Source organism: Sparus aurata, chromosome 1 (genome assembly GCF_900880675.1).
Source record: "Sparus aurata chromosome 1, fSpaAur1.1, whole genome shotgun sequence".
In the NCBI taxonomy this organism is placed as follows: Eukaryota; Metazoa; Chordata; class Actinopteri; order Spariformes; family Sparidae; genus Sparus; species Sparus aurata.
Window position 1 is genome coordinate 5,843,657 of NC_044187.1, and position 12,678 is coordinate 5,856,334.

At 42.2% G+C, this 12,678-nt stretch overlaps 1 protein-coding gene and 1 long non-coding RNA gene across 2 annotated transcripts in view; both read right to left on the bottom strand.

Annotated features, from left to right (window-relative positions):
- Positions 1–12,678, bottom strand: part of LOC115588307 (B-cell receptor CD22-like) — a 342,428-nt gene that overhangs the window by 44,542 nt on the left and 285,208 nt on the right. The window lies entirely within an intron of this gene.
- On the bottom strand, positions 412–3,573 carry LOC115587770 (uncharacterized). The gene is made up of 4 exons (XR_003985162.1): positions 3,490–3,573; positions 3,342–3,402; positions 825–994; positions 412–683 (listed from the first exon to the last, which is right to left on the bottom strand). It is a non-coding gene; the product is annotated as an uncharacterized LOC115587770 (long non-coding RNA).

Here is a 12,678-nt window from a genome sequence, read left to right on the forward strand (position 1 = left end):
ACACATTTATACAAATAATATCTGAACTGTTTGTCTCTTTAGGTACGATTTTCAATTGTATATTGTAGCAACACTGTGCTAATGGTCTGATACGGTTTAGGCAAGAAAAAACACTTGTTAGGGTTCAGAAAAGATCATGTTCAAATCAATTGGACTCAAAATACGAGTGTAGGGAGGTGGAGAGAGAGCCTCTTACCATAACTGTACTAATGTGTACAAAAACAACAATTACACTCAACCAGTGTTAAGGTGCATTATCATCACCTACCACGACAAAGTGGGAAGGGAAAGAAGCAGAAAGAGGCGATGTATTATTTAGAAGCTGCTATCATATTTGTGATATTAACACTGAAAGTATTTCAATTTTAAATATCCTGATAATTGTCAATATCATTATATCACAACTTTCGTTTATCAGGTTGCTGTAAAAAGCTCATTAGAAGTTATATTTACAATTAAATGGATCATTGGGTCACATTCTTCCACTAAGCTGAACACTGGTGTATGTTTAGTTCATAAATCTGAGCTTCTCTAAGATATATAATTGTCTCTATTGCATATTCCTGCTTAATACAAATGTTATGAAGAAACAGAAATATCAGATTATAAATGCAGGTCAGCGGGTTTTGTTGACGGTGCTGTACAACACAGCTGGATCCTCTGCAGCTCCCTGACCTCTGGCTCTGAGAAGAAGACAAAACGATATTGTATGAAATAAAACAATTCTCAACCCAACAGTGATAATAATGAAGACAGATCAGATGTATTTTTAAAGCTGACTTATTTTAATCTTGCGTAGTGTTCCTGTATGAAGAGCTGCTCACCTCGGGGCGGTACTGGCACTGTTATATCTGACAGCAGCGTACTCGACTTCCTGTTGCTCCACGTGTCTTCGAGGCTGAGCTGGTCTGATGTTGGAGTACAGATTATCTGCCTGGTTGTTGGAGAAGTGGACGCTGGCATAATGAAAGTCGTCCTGCTCCTCCGGCTGTCTCTGCTCAGGTAGACATAAACAGAATTACTTTCAGCTACATATTTTATATGAGTCTTTCATTTGAACAGTGCATTCTTACAGAGGATTGAAACCAGGATGAAAACAGCTGAAGCAGAAGCAGCTGTGGTAATAATGGAACTAATATCCCTGTTGTCAAAAGTGCAACATGAAGTCCTCCTCTGTCAGATGAGTTTTCTAGAAGCCCTTAACCCTCTAAGACCCACTGTTGTAATATTACAACGTTACCTTTAGCCACCCTAAAAAACAATCTGTTATATTTTATCTTGTTTTTTTACCACATTTACATAGTCATTGGGTCCTATTGTTCAGTCTCACGATGCTATTGGATAGTACATTTGTTTATAAGTCCCGCCTCATGGCCATGAACTCACACAACCTCTCATGGTTTCCTTCGGACAACATTGCTTTGTTTCATTGGACTAAATTCATCAGATTCAAGTAAGTAAAATGTCTTTTATATTTTTTTTTGTTGTTTTTACAATGTCTAGAACATGTACATATGTAGTTTTTGTAGAACAGATTCATCAAATTTCATTTAGAGCTTGTTATATAATTGTTGTAATATTACAACGTTGGGTGAGTGTGGTAGTCAAAATAGCAGGCCTGTTGCAGTGGGAACAAACAGGTTGTATTCCCTCCACTACACCACTGCCTGAAACAGAGTGTTTTTTAATACATGGACAGTATACATACTACCCTTGTGTTGTGTTCTGATCAGATTTGACTGATTTAAAAGTTTTATTATTTTATTATTTATATATTTTGATCAAGCTGACCTAAAATTCCACAACTTTGTCCACAAAGAGGATATCAACAGACAATTCAGTTCTAAGAAAGGTGAACATTTTCCTGAATGTGGATGTGTGGATGTAAGTGGGGGTATGCATGTTTTCCTTTTAGTATGATAATTAGAGGGCAATACAAGCAGTATTGTCATGTCAAGGCAGTATTGTGTGACTTAATGGCTGGTGATTGGGATGCACATTTCTTTTAGCATGATAAGTAGAGAGCATAGGCTAAGCCATTTACATTTACATTTAGGGCATTTAGCAGATGCTTTTGTCCAAAGTGACTTACAATAAGCAGACATTATTGTCTGCCTGGAAAACATTGGGGAATTCACTATGTGGGAACAGCCAGGCAGGTGCGCCTGCCCAACTGTGACCTTGAAGACGAGAAGAGCTTGAAGAAAAAGGGGAGATGAAGCGATGACGTCAGAGTGGAGGGGAATCACAACATCTGTGCTGTCAAATGGTCTGACAACAGGGCCATCACACTTGTGTTATCCTTTGCTGGACCTGAACATGTGCAGAAGATTCAACGCTGGGACAAAGCCAGCAGAAGCTACACTGAACTTGAGAGGCCTTACATTGTTGGTGTCAACAACAAGTACAAGGGAGTTGTGGATTTGTTGGACTCATTTACAGCCAAATAGAGGTCCCCCATCAAATCCCGTCGCTGGTACATGTACATCTTCTGGCACACCATCATCCTCTATCTAGATGTCTAGCAAAGAGACAATGAACAGGAGACAGTTTCAGGCACAGCCAGCATCCTCTCTCATCCTGGTGAACATGGCGCTCCAAACTCCAAAGAGAGGACCACCATCTTCAGGCCAATGGAACCCAGCAACAGTGACATCAGGAAGCTCTCTGACTCCTCAGAAGAGACCATCCAAGAGAAGGGCACAGCTCCCATTGCAAGGACCTAGTTGCGAATTTCCCAGTGAAGACAGGGAGAGGAAGCTGCAGACACTGCACGAAAGGATACACTAACGTGCAATGCAGCAAGTGTGATGTTCACCTTCGCTTTTCAGAGGACAACAACTGTTTTTGGGACTTTCACTATGAATGAAAGTCAGCCATGAAAAGAAAAAAAGGAATGAAGAAGTCACTAGAAAAAGCTATTTAATAAAAAAATAATAATAATTCTTCATAAAAATATGAATGTGTGATTATTATTAATGTTATATACCTTTATGGGGCTAAGTAAGCAATCAACTCTGCAAATGAACCCTTAGTTGTTCGGAATTGTTGTTCAGAGAACATGAGTACACATACAGAAATTCTGCTCCCACCTAAGCCCAACGTTGCAATATTACAACATTTCTCTAAAAACGTACATAAACATTTTTTTTTTTAAAAACTCTTTCATTTCTGCATCAGAGGCCTCCTACAACAACATCTGAAGGGTCAAAAACATTTTTTTTTAGGTTTTTCTATATTTGGGTCTTACAGGAAAGACACTGAGTGACTCAGCAGTATGAATAAACAGGAGACAGACTGGGTTTTATGTCTTCTACAGTTAAATACAGAACTATCCTCACCTGTTCCCTGTCGTCTGGTCTCTCTTCAGCCTCAGTAGATTCCCTGGAAGTCCTCTTTTTCCTGGTTAGAACAGTTAATTAAAACATAAACAAATAGTTTATTGCAGTGATTGAACATTCAGTGATTCAGTAGAACAGAACTGCTCACCTGATCCACAGGAAGACAGAGAGGGATATGATAGCCAGGAGAACGACAGTGATTGTTCCAGCAGCCACTGATTTCCCTGATACTAAGAAATGGTGATTAAAAGAAAACAGACAGTTAATCAGAGTGTTACAGCATGTTTTGTTCCGTTGGTCCAATAGAGTGATAAAATAAGATAAAACAAGGTAAAAACTAAGATATTCTGGATAACAGTGCATGTCTGCGTGTTAAATCAGTTAATGTCCTGTTCAGTATATGTGGACTATCTGTCAGGCTGTGGACACATGTAGTATAGTACATGACATAGAGATCAGGTTGAAACATAAACTCCACAGTGCCTTCTGCCAGACAAAACATGTAACGCATATATTTAAAAAGTTTGTGTGATCGTGTGTGTGTTAGGGCAACTTGTTCCTGTTCCATTTTTAAGAGTAAGCTGTGGTAAATGACATCACACAAATGTGTTTCAAATGTGTTCTAAATACTGGGGAACTGGAAAAGAAAATGATATCAATTCCAATATTCTCCAGTGAATTTATGGCACCAACTGATATTGCTGGTTCTGTAACTGGGAAATGAAACGTTTTCTCTTCCGACAATTCTAAAAACACGGCCTTGTAATGAAATGAAGACAGCAATTTTGGTTCCATCAAAATATTCGTGGCCATACAAACTAGTATATAATAGGGGTGTGCCAAAATATCGATACTACGATATATCGCGATATTTCGTCTTGAGGTACGTTATCGATACACTGGTGCCAAATATCGATATTTAAAAATGTTAAAAAAAAAATTTTTTTTTTTTTTTTTTTTGGCCCACCACCACCCCTCTTCGGAGGACAGCTTTATCTTTATTCAAACATAGGTATACAACCAAATAAAATAAAAAAAATGGTTTAAGTAGCTCTGAAACCCACACATATAGATATTTAATGATAGTTGTAGTCAGTGTGTGTGTTAAGAAGAGACACTGTGCAATATACTGTTTGTTTCTTGGCTGTCATTCATGTGAAATTGATTGACAATTTTTTGTAATTCTTGTGAAATGGATTCAGTGCAGTCAATAAATTCTGAATTTCTTCAGTGACACAGATATCGTGATGTATCGTGGATGAAATTTCTTGCAATATATCGATTATCGCAGAATCGCTGTATCGTGATATTATCGTTATCGTGAGCAAAATATCGTGATAGTATCGTATCGCGAGGTACCTGGTTATACCCAGCCCTAATATATAAGTACTACAGATCATGTCTCAGAGACAGAGTTGATAACAGGACTCTGGACACATTAGATGTTGGATGTGTATTTATGTGTGGCAGCATCTGAAACTTTAGAGGTGGTTTTCTGGATCAATGAACATCTGTGCAGATCTGGAAACAGTTTGTAAATCAAACATCATTTCATCATCTACTGTAGCTGCTCAGTGAACAACAGCAGCAGACTGTGAAGGTGAAACAGGCAGAGCTGGAGAAAGTGCACCATCAGCAAAACACCTGACTGGGTGATAAAGTTTTATAAAGCCATTAGTTGAATTAAATCAGCTGCGTTTTACTCACATTTCACATCAATATAGATGTATTCAGACGTCCTCCTCCCCAGCTCGTTCTCAGCTGTACAGTAATACTCTCCAGAGTCAGAGGACTGGATGGAGCTGAAGACAAACTGTGGTTCTTTACTGAGAGAATGAAGGTCTGGATCTCCATTCTTCTTGTACCAGGTGTAATTAGCTGCTGGGTTAGCATCACTGCTACAGGTCAGAGTCACTGAACTGCCCTCCACTATCTCAGCAGAGGGACTCACTGACACAGAGGGAAGCTTTGGAGCATCTGCAGGAGAAATGACCATGCATTATTTTAAGATATCACAAAAAATGTACTATTTTTTAAAAAATGTCTTTGTTTCTTTTTGATTGTCTACATTATCACAGCAGCTGTTCATGCTGTTGACTATAATGGGAACTGACAGTCAATAACAAGCTGTTAGAAATGTTAACTTTCCAAAACATTTACACACTGTTATCCATACTGTACATGCTGGTTGTGTTCAGGTCCTGTTTGCAGAGTCCTGACAGTGTGAATGTTGCTTCTCCTCTAGTTGTAACAGTTTAACTTTATTCAGTTACATATAATTCTGCTGCATCTACAACTTTTAGAAGCCAGTGTGTCTGCACGTCTTTTTCCTGATACAGTGGATCAAACTCACAGACTGGAGGAGAGCCGTAGTTCTCATGTCCTTTCAAAGCACAAGAGATGATGTCTCCAGGATAAACCCGGCCTTTAAAAGAAGATGTCTCCACCCCTGTGACTTTCTGTCTGTTCTTGAACCAGACGTAGGAAAGACGACCAGCTGGACTGCAGCTGCTGTGACACTTCAGCTCTGCCTCAGTATCAGACTGGTGGACTGTTATTCTGGTCACCTGCACCTGCAGAGCTGGATATGAGAACAAGAAACAATATTATTATCACTGGTTCTAACAGAAATCACTGATCGATGTACACACACGACAACACAACAGTTACTATTCCTAGAACTAGCAGTGAACATTAGTGCCAACACAACAGTAATTACTACACAAACTCATGATGATCCATCATTTTCAACATGTTTACTGTTTCTAAATGTTCTATGTTGATGTTTTACATCAGTGTGTGTTCATCAGTACCTGTGACAGTCAGAGTTGTACCAGGTAAACTACTGTTCCACTCAAAGCTTCCTGTTGTGAATTTAAAGTCATACTGAGCTGAATCACTCTCTGTCAGGTCAGTGATTCTCAGAGTGGAGAGTCCTCTCTCTGATTCAAGGACCTGAACACGACCTGCAAACTGGGAGTCTTCACTAAGGTCCTCAGGCTGTGAAGGACTCTGCCACTGATGAGAACGATCAGGACTGAACCAGAATTTAGATCTGATAGTTTGATAACTGCTGTAAGTGCAAGAAATGTCCACTGATGAGCCTTTGGAGGCACAGATGCTTCTGTCAGTGTAAATCACTCTGTTGCAGGTTTGACCATCAACACCTGAAAGATAAAACAAAGTTTGGATCATTTTTAAACCAGAGTTGATGAAGAGTCACAATGAAGGTCTCCATATTAAAATACATGTAGTTATCAGACTCCATCAGATGGTGTTATGTTAGTGTAGTAAACTCACACACTGGAGGAGAGAGGAAATCCTCATGTCCTTTAACAGCACAGGAAAAACTGTCTGCAGAATTATAGTACACTGAATAAGTAGAAGATGTTTGTGACTGAATTTTCTGTCCATTTCTGTACCAGATGTAGGAAGAACGATCAGGTAGTTGACAACTGCTGTGACAGTTCAGGTCTCTCCAGTTATATGAGGATCTGCTCACCTTCACCTGGAGATCTGGATGTGAAGAAAGAACAAGAATGTTATTTAAGATAAACTGTCAAAAAACACATTTATATTGTTGTTGTCTAGATGTTGAACATTTGGAAATAATTAGAATATGAATGAAAATGTTACCTGTGACCCTCAAAGTGACTCCAGGTGAACCAGTATAACTCCCACCTGGTTGGTTTGTTATGAATCTGAACTTGTACTCAGCTGAGTCGCTCTCTCTCAGGTCTGTGATTCTCAGAGTGCAGCTCTTCTCAGAACAACTGTACTCAACACGATCTTGATAATCTGAGTCTGTTCTCAGATCCACAGGTTGATTTCCACTCAGTTTAGTAAACCAGAATGTTTCCCTAACATCAGTTTTACGGTAATTTTCCCACGATGGGTATCTGTAGGTGCAGCTCATGTGCACTGTTGATCCTTTTAAGGCACAGATCTCAGTAGAGCTGTAAGTCACTCCCATGCCATCCTGACCCTGTATCACTGTAACACAGAGAACATCAGAAAACACAATGAATCTGAATAACTTCAGTTAACAATCAGTCAATAGGACAAATGAGATCATACTACCAATATGATGTGGAGGAAAGGTAACATGGATGTGCTCCAAAATCGTCTATTACTTTCATCAAAAGTTCTTAATTTTGCGTCAACAAAAATTCGTCCACACAGAAAATTAATAAAAACATATTTCACACACTTTTCTGAGTTGTTGAATAAAAGTTGTACAAAATACTCATCTTACTCCACCCACATGTTAACTTCCCTTTAAAAGGTGTAACAAAGTTAGAATCATTAAAGTAGAATCATCAGTTAGAAAGTTAGAATCATCAGTCTGGGATCATTAAAGTAATTCTATTCTATTCTATAACCTGTTATGAATTTCTACAAAATAGACATGCTTGTCTTATATACATGTATACTGTAGTTTTGGAGCCACCTGGTGGCTTAATAGTGCAACTGCACAGACAGATTCCTTTTTACGTGCCTCAGCAGAGGAAAATATTCCTGAGCTGGAGGTGGGTACATAAGCGCGGTGCTGCAACTAATGTTTCTGTGTTTAATGTTTTAACGGTCTTTGACACTGTGAGGAGCTTGTATTTTTACTGTGAGGATTACTAGCATGTATGTGGAAAGTTATAGACGTTTCTGTGCAGAAATAGTAACTTTATCAACAAGTAGTTTACATGTTGCGCTAATGCTAACTAGCTAGCGACACACTTGCTAGCTTGCTCCCAGTGCAATATTTCGTTGTTATTACTTTGGATAGTAATTTTTCTACTCTTCATTACACAGATCTGAATGATTGCAGTTGCATAACGTTGTGGATAACAACTGTGTTTTGCTGAGTTTTCACCAGGTAGACTTGTTAAATGTGAATTTTATATAATGCTGATGTAAGGTTCTTGTGCCAAGTAGGCTTTGTTAACATAACCTGTTGCACTATATAGCGCACAAAATATTCTGTTAATTGTCTGTGGTCAAAATGTTTATTTATTATTTTTTGATGTTTTTATTGTAATTGTTAAAAAAAAAAATGTTGTGGTTGTGGATAACAACTGTGTTTTGCTGATTTTGTACCAGTACCAGTAAAAGGGGACCAGACTGAGAGCAAATCCTGTGTGGCCGTGCTGTCCTTCCTACACCATAGACACAAAAGGAGACACATCCACCATAGGACCACGCACAGACACAACCCGTTACACTGGTGCCGTGACTCCGTGACTCAAGATCAGCTTGATGCAGGTCATCTGACCGGAGGTGCGGCGTGGATTGCATGGACGTAGTTCATGTTGGAACATTTCCTGTCCTTGTGTTTGAGTTACGGTCAGGTATTCAAAGCCTCGCAGTGACTGAATAAGACTGTAGTTGAACTGTTGATATTCACACTTTTTTTTTCACTTTTTTTTATTTTTTATTTTTGTTTTATTGTCTTTTATTTTTCTCTGTGTCTTTATTGCAAAATGGCTGGCAGATTTCAGCCAAGTGATGAGTCTGATCAGAGTCTCTTGGGAGGGATGTAGGGGCTTCGCCTGTGTTGCCTGCAAGAGATAGGGATTAAGGGTCGAGTCAGGATCCGCCTGGATCACCTATGGGGCAGATGTTACAGGATGAGCCACTTCACTCAACACCCAGTGGTGAAAGTGACACGTTACACCAGTTCAGTGACATGATCTACCGGTTAGGCTCACAGGGGGAATTGTTGCAGCCGCAGTTATGTGAGAATGCACGCATTAATGTCATTGTAAAGTCTTGACAGGGAACCCGTTATTTTCAGGGGTGATAATACTGACAAATACACAGTGACTGAGTGGGTTGAGTTGATGAAATCATACATCAGGAAGCAAAACTGTGATGGCTCATCGCAGACTGAAGAAATAATGGGGAGGTTAATGGGTAAAGCCAGAGATGTGGTTAAGATAGGCTTGAGAAGCAAACCCTCACTTAACACTTCTTGCACTCCAGATGCAATATACAATATACTGATACAGTATTTCAGTAACACATCCTCATGCCTGCCCCTACAAGACTTCTATTCAACTCTACCACATCAGAGCGAGAACCCCATTGACTATTGGATACGCCTCAACAAGGCTGCAGACATAGCTGAAGCAGGTTTAAAGCATCAGGGCAGGAACATGGAGAATATGCGAGGAGAAATTGCTAAGATGTTTGTGAAGCACTGCCCAGATCCAGAGCTTGCATCTGTGTTTAAGTCAAGCAGATACATGAATGGACATCAAAAGAAATACAGGAGAGGATAGATGAATATCAGCTGGAGCGGGTGTCTTCTGTGAAAGTGCATATGCCTAAAACTCATGCAGCAGCAATGTTTTGCAGTGAAGCACGTACAGAGCCTCACGATACGTGCGCCATGGAGACATCCAATGCTAACTCTCTCTCTCCATCGCCTCACTTGTCCCAGAACCAGCAGCAGTCTTTCTCTCCAGTCCCTCAGAGCCAACAGCCATTTATTCCTCCTCCGCCACAGTACCAGAAACCCTCTCGCCCTTCCGTACCACAGACCCAGCTGCCTCTGAGTCAACAGCAGGGCAGTGATGCTGTGCTTGGTGAGATGATGTCAATGCTCAGGGAGCTTCTAGCTAAAGTGCAGGTTGGAGATGGAAGGCCCCCCCGCGTCGTGGCAGCAGACAAGTTTGGAACCAGGCCCGCCCTGTCAATGAAAGAAGCTGTCAGGTCTGTAATGATGGAAGCCACTCTACAGAGTCCCACTGTTGTTCTGGCCGCCTCTGTTTCGCATGCTTCCAGTCCGGTCATACAAGGCGCTCATGTCCCAGCAGGACCTCAGCTCGTGACAATGTGCAGGGAAACTAAATGACCTGTGCTTTGAGGGAGGCTGTACGGGTCATGAAGAAAACTCCCATATACATGATGCTGCAGAGCTATATAGCAACGTTAAGGATTTGGATGAGTCAGAGACTGTTAATATTCAAAACACACAAAAGATCAGGAGCAGTGACAGTCTATTTTACACTTCTGTTACAGTTGGAAACAGAGTGACTCTTAATGCCATGTTAGACAGTGGTTCGATGGCCTGCTCTCTGAGTAAAGAGGCACAGAAGAAGCTGATTGAGGCTGGTGTTATTGATCTGAGCAGTCAGGAAGTGACCAACGTTGTTTTCATCGGATGTGGCGGTGTTCGCGTGAAGCCTGAATCAGTGATGAATCTCGAGATGGAAGTCTATGGATGTAGAGTGTCAGTCCCAACTTGGCTCAAATGTCATCAGGCATTTGGTCCGTCAGTTCAAGAAGGATGCAAGTTACTGGGAAGTCGTGCCATCATCAGGCTCAGGTAACCAAGACCTTGAACAGTTCCTCTCTCTACCTGCTGGCCTAGAACGTTGGTCTGATGAAGGGGCCCCAGACAAAGTTAGCACAGTCAGATGCAACAGAGCTTTTACCCTTCCGGCTGGCAGTGAATATCTGGTGTGGGGGAAACTTCCCCAAAATGTGAAGATATCTCCAGGCAGTACTGTTATGACTGAGCCGACCTCTTCTCACTCTGTGCCAAGGGGCATCATGGTTGTCAAGGTGGTGACGCCTCTCTAGGGGGTCCGGTGGGTCCCATTAAAGATCCTTAACGTCTCAAACAGCCCTATCACCCTACGGAGGAACGCCAAACTCGCTGATGTCTACACCTGCCTTGCACTGGAGGATATGGAAGCCCCAGAGGTCAAGAGCTCTCACCAGGCAACATCTGTTGGGCCTGTTGGAACACCAGCTCCGACAGGGAATGTCAAGGCTGTAGAGGAGAGACTGGATCGTGTGGGCCTGGGAGACCTGGACCTCGGGTCTTGTGATGTTTCAGCAGAATGGCAGAGGAAGTTGGCTGACCTTGTGATCAGATATGAGGATGTCTTCTCTCGTCATTATCTGGACTGCGGTGAGGCCAAGGGGTTTGTGCACAGGATTTGGCTCACGGATGAGAGGCTGTTCCGTCTGCCCTACCAACGTGTGCCGCCCGCCGAATACCAAAAGCTCCGCCAAGTTCTAAATGAGATGGAAGAGAAAGAGATAATCAGGAAGTCTGTCAGCATGTTTGCCTCACCCCTTGTCCTTGTATGGAAAAAGAATGGTGACTTGCAGGTGTGCACAGACTTCCGATGGCTCAACATACGAATACTGAAAGATGCTCACCACCTGCCACACCAAGCTGACTGCCTAGCCATCCTGGGTGGAAATGCATTTTTCAGTACGATGCTTTTACAACATGCCACTGTATGAAGAGGACCGCAAGTACTCTGCATTCACGACACCCATGGGTTTGTACGAGTACAACTGTCTCCCTCAGGGCTTGTGTAACAGCCCAGCCAGCTTCATGAGAATGATGACCTCTATATTCGGCGATCAGAACGTTCTCAGCCTGTTGTGTTACCTCGATGACTTGCTGGTCTGTGCTCCGACCGAGGAGTTAGCTCTAGAACAGCTGGAGCTGGTCTTCAGTCGCCTTCGCCTGCACAATCTGAAATTGGCCCTGAAGAAGTGTTGGCTGCTGAGAAGGTCCGTGAAATTCCTTGGGCACATCATTGATGAGTCTGGTGTGTCCACAGACCCGGCGAAAGTCGAGGCTGTCAGCAAGATGACCACTGCGGATCTGATGGACCCTGATGGAGTCACCCCATCTCAGTCTTGTGTCAGATCTTTTCTCGGAATGGTAAACCATTACCAGCACTTTGTGTCTAATTACTCTACCATGGCGAGACCTCTTTTTGACCTCCTGGCTGGTCAGAAGCAGAAGCAAAAGGGTCGACCGCGCACTAAAACCACTGCTCAGTTCCGAAAGTTGACGCCTGCTGACTGGACGCCTGATCACCAACAGGCATTGAGGATCTGAAGGCATCTCTGGTGACCTCTGTAGTTCTGGCCCACCCAGACTTCACACATCCGTTTGTGTTGTCCACCGATGGCTCCTTGGATGGGCTGGGAACAGTACTTTAGCAGATTCAAGAGGGCAACTGTGTGGCTCGACCAGTGGCTTTCGCCAGTAAATCTCTTTCATGAGCTCAGAAGAACTACCCTGCCCATGTGTGACAAGTTCAGTCACTGGCTTAAGGGCCATGTCTTCACTGTGTGGACGGACAACAACCCTCTCACTCACATCATGACAAAACCGTGACTGGACGCCTGCGAGCAGCGGTGGGTGGCAAAGTTGGCATCCTATGTATTCGATATCAAGTACATCCGCCGCTCCAAGAACACTGTTGCGGATGCACTGAGCCGCAGGCCATTTGTGAAGGCAGCTGTCGGGAAGAGGTTGCTTCAAAACCCTTACGATGAGCTCCTTGTGAAAGCAATCCCTGTCTCT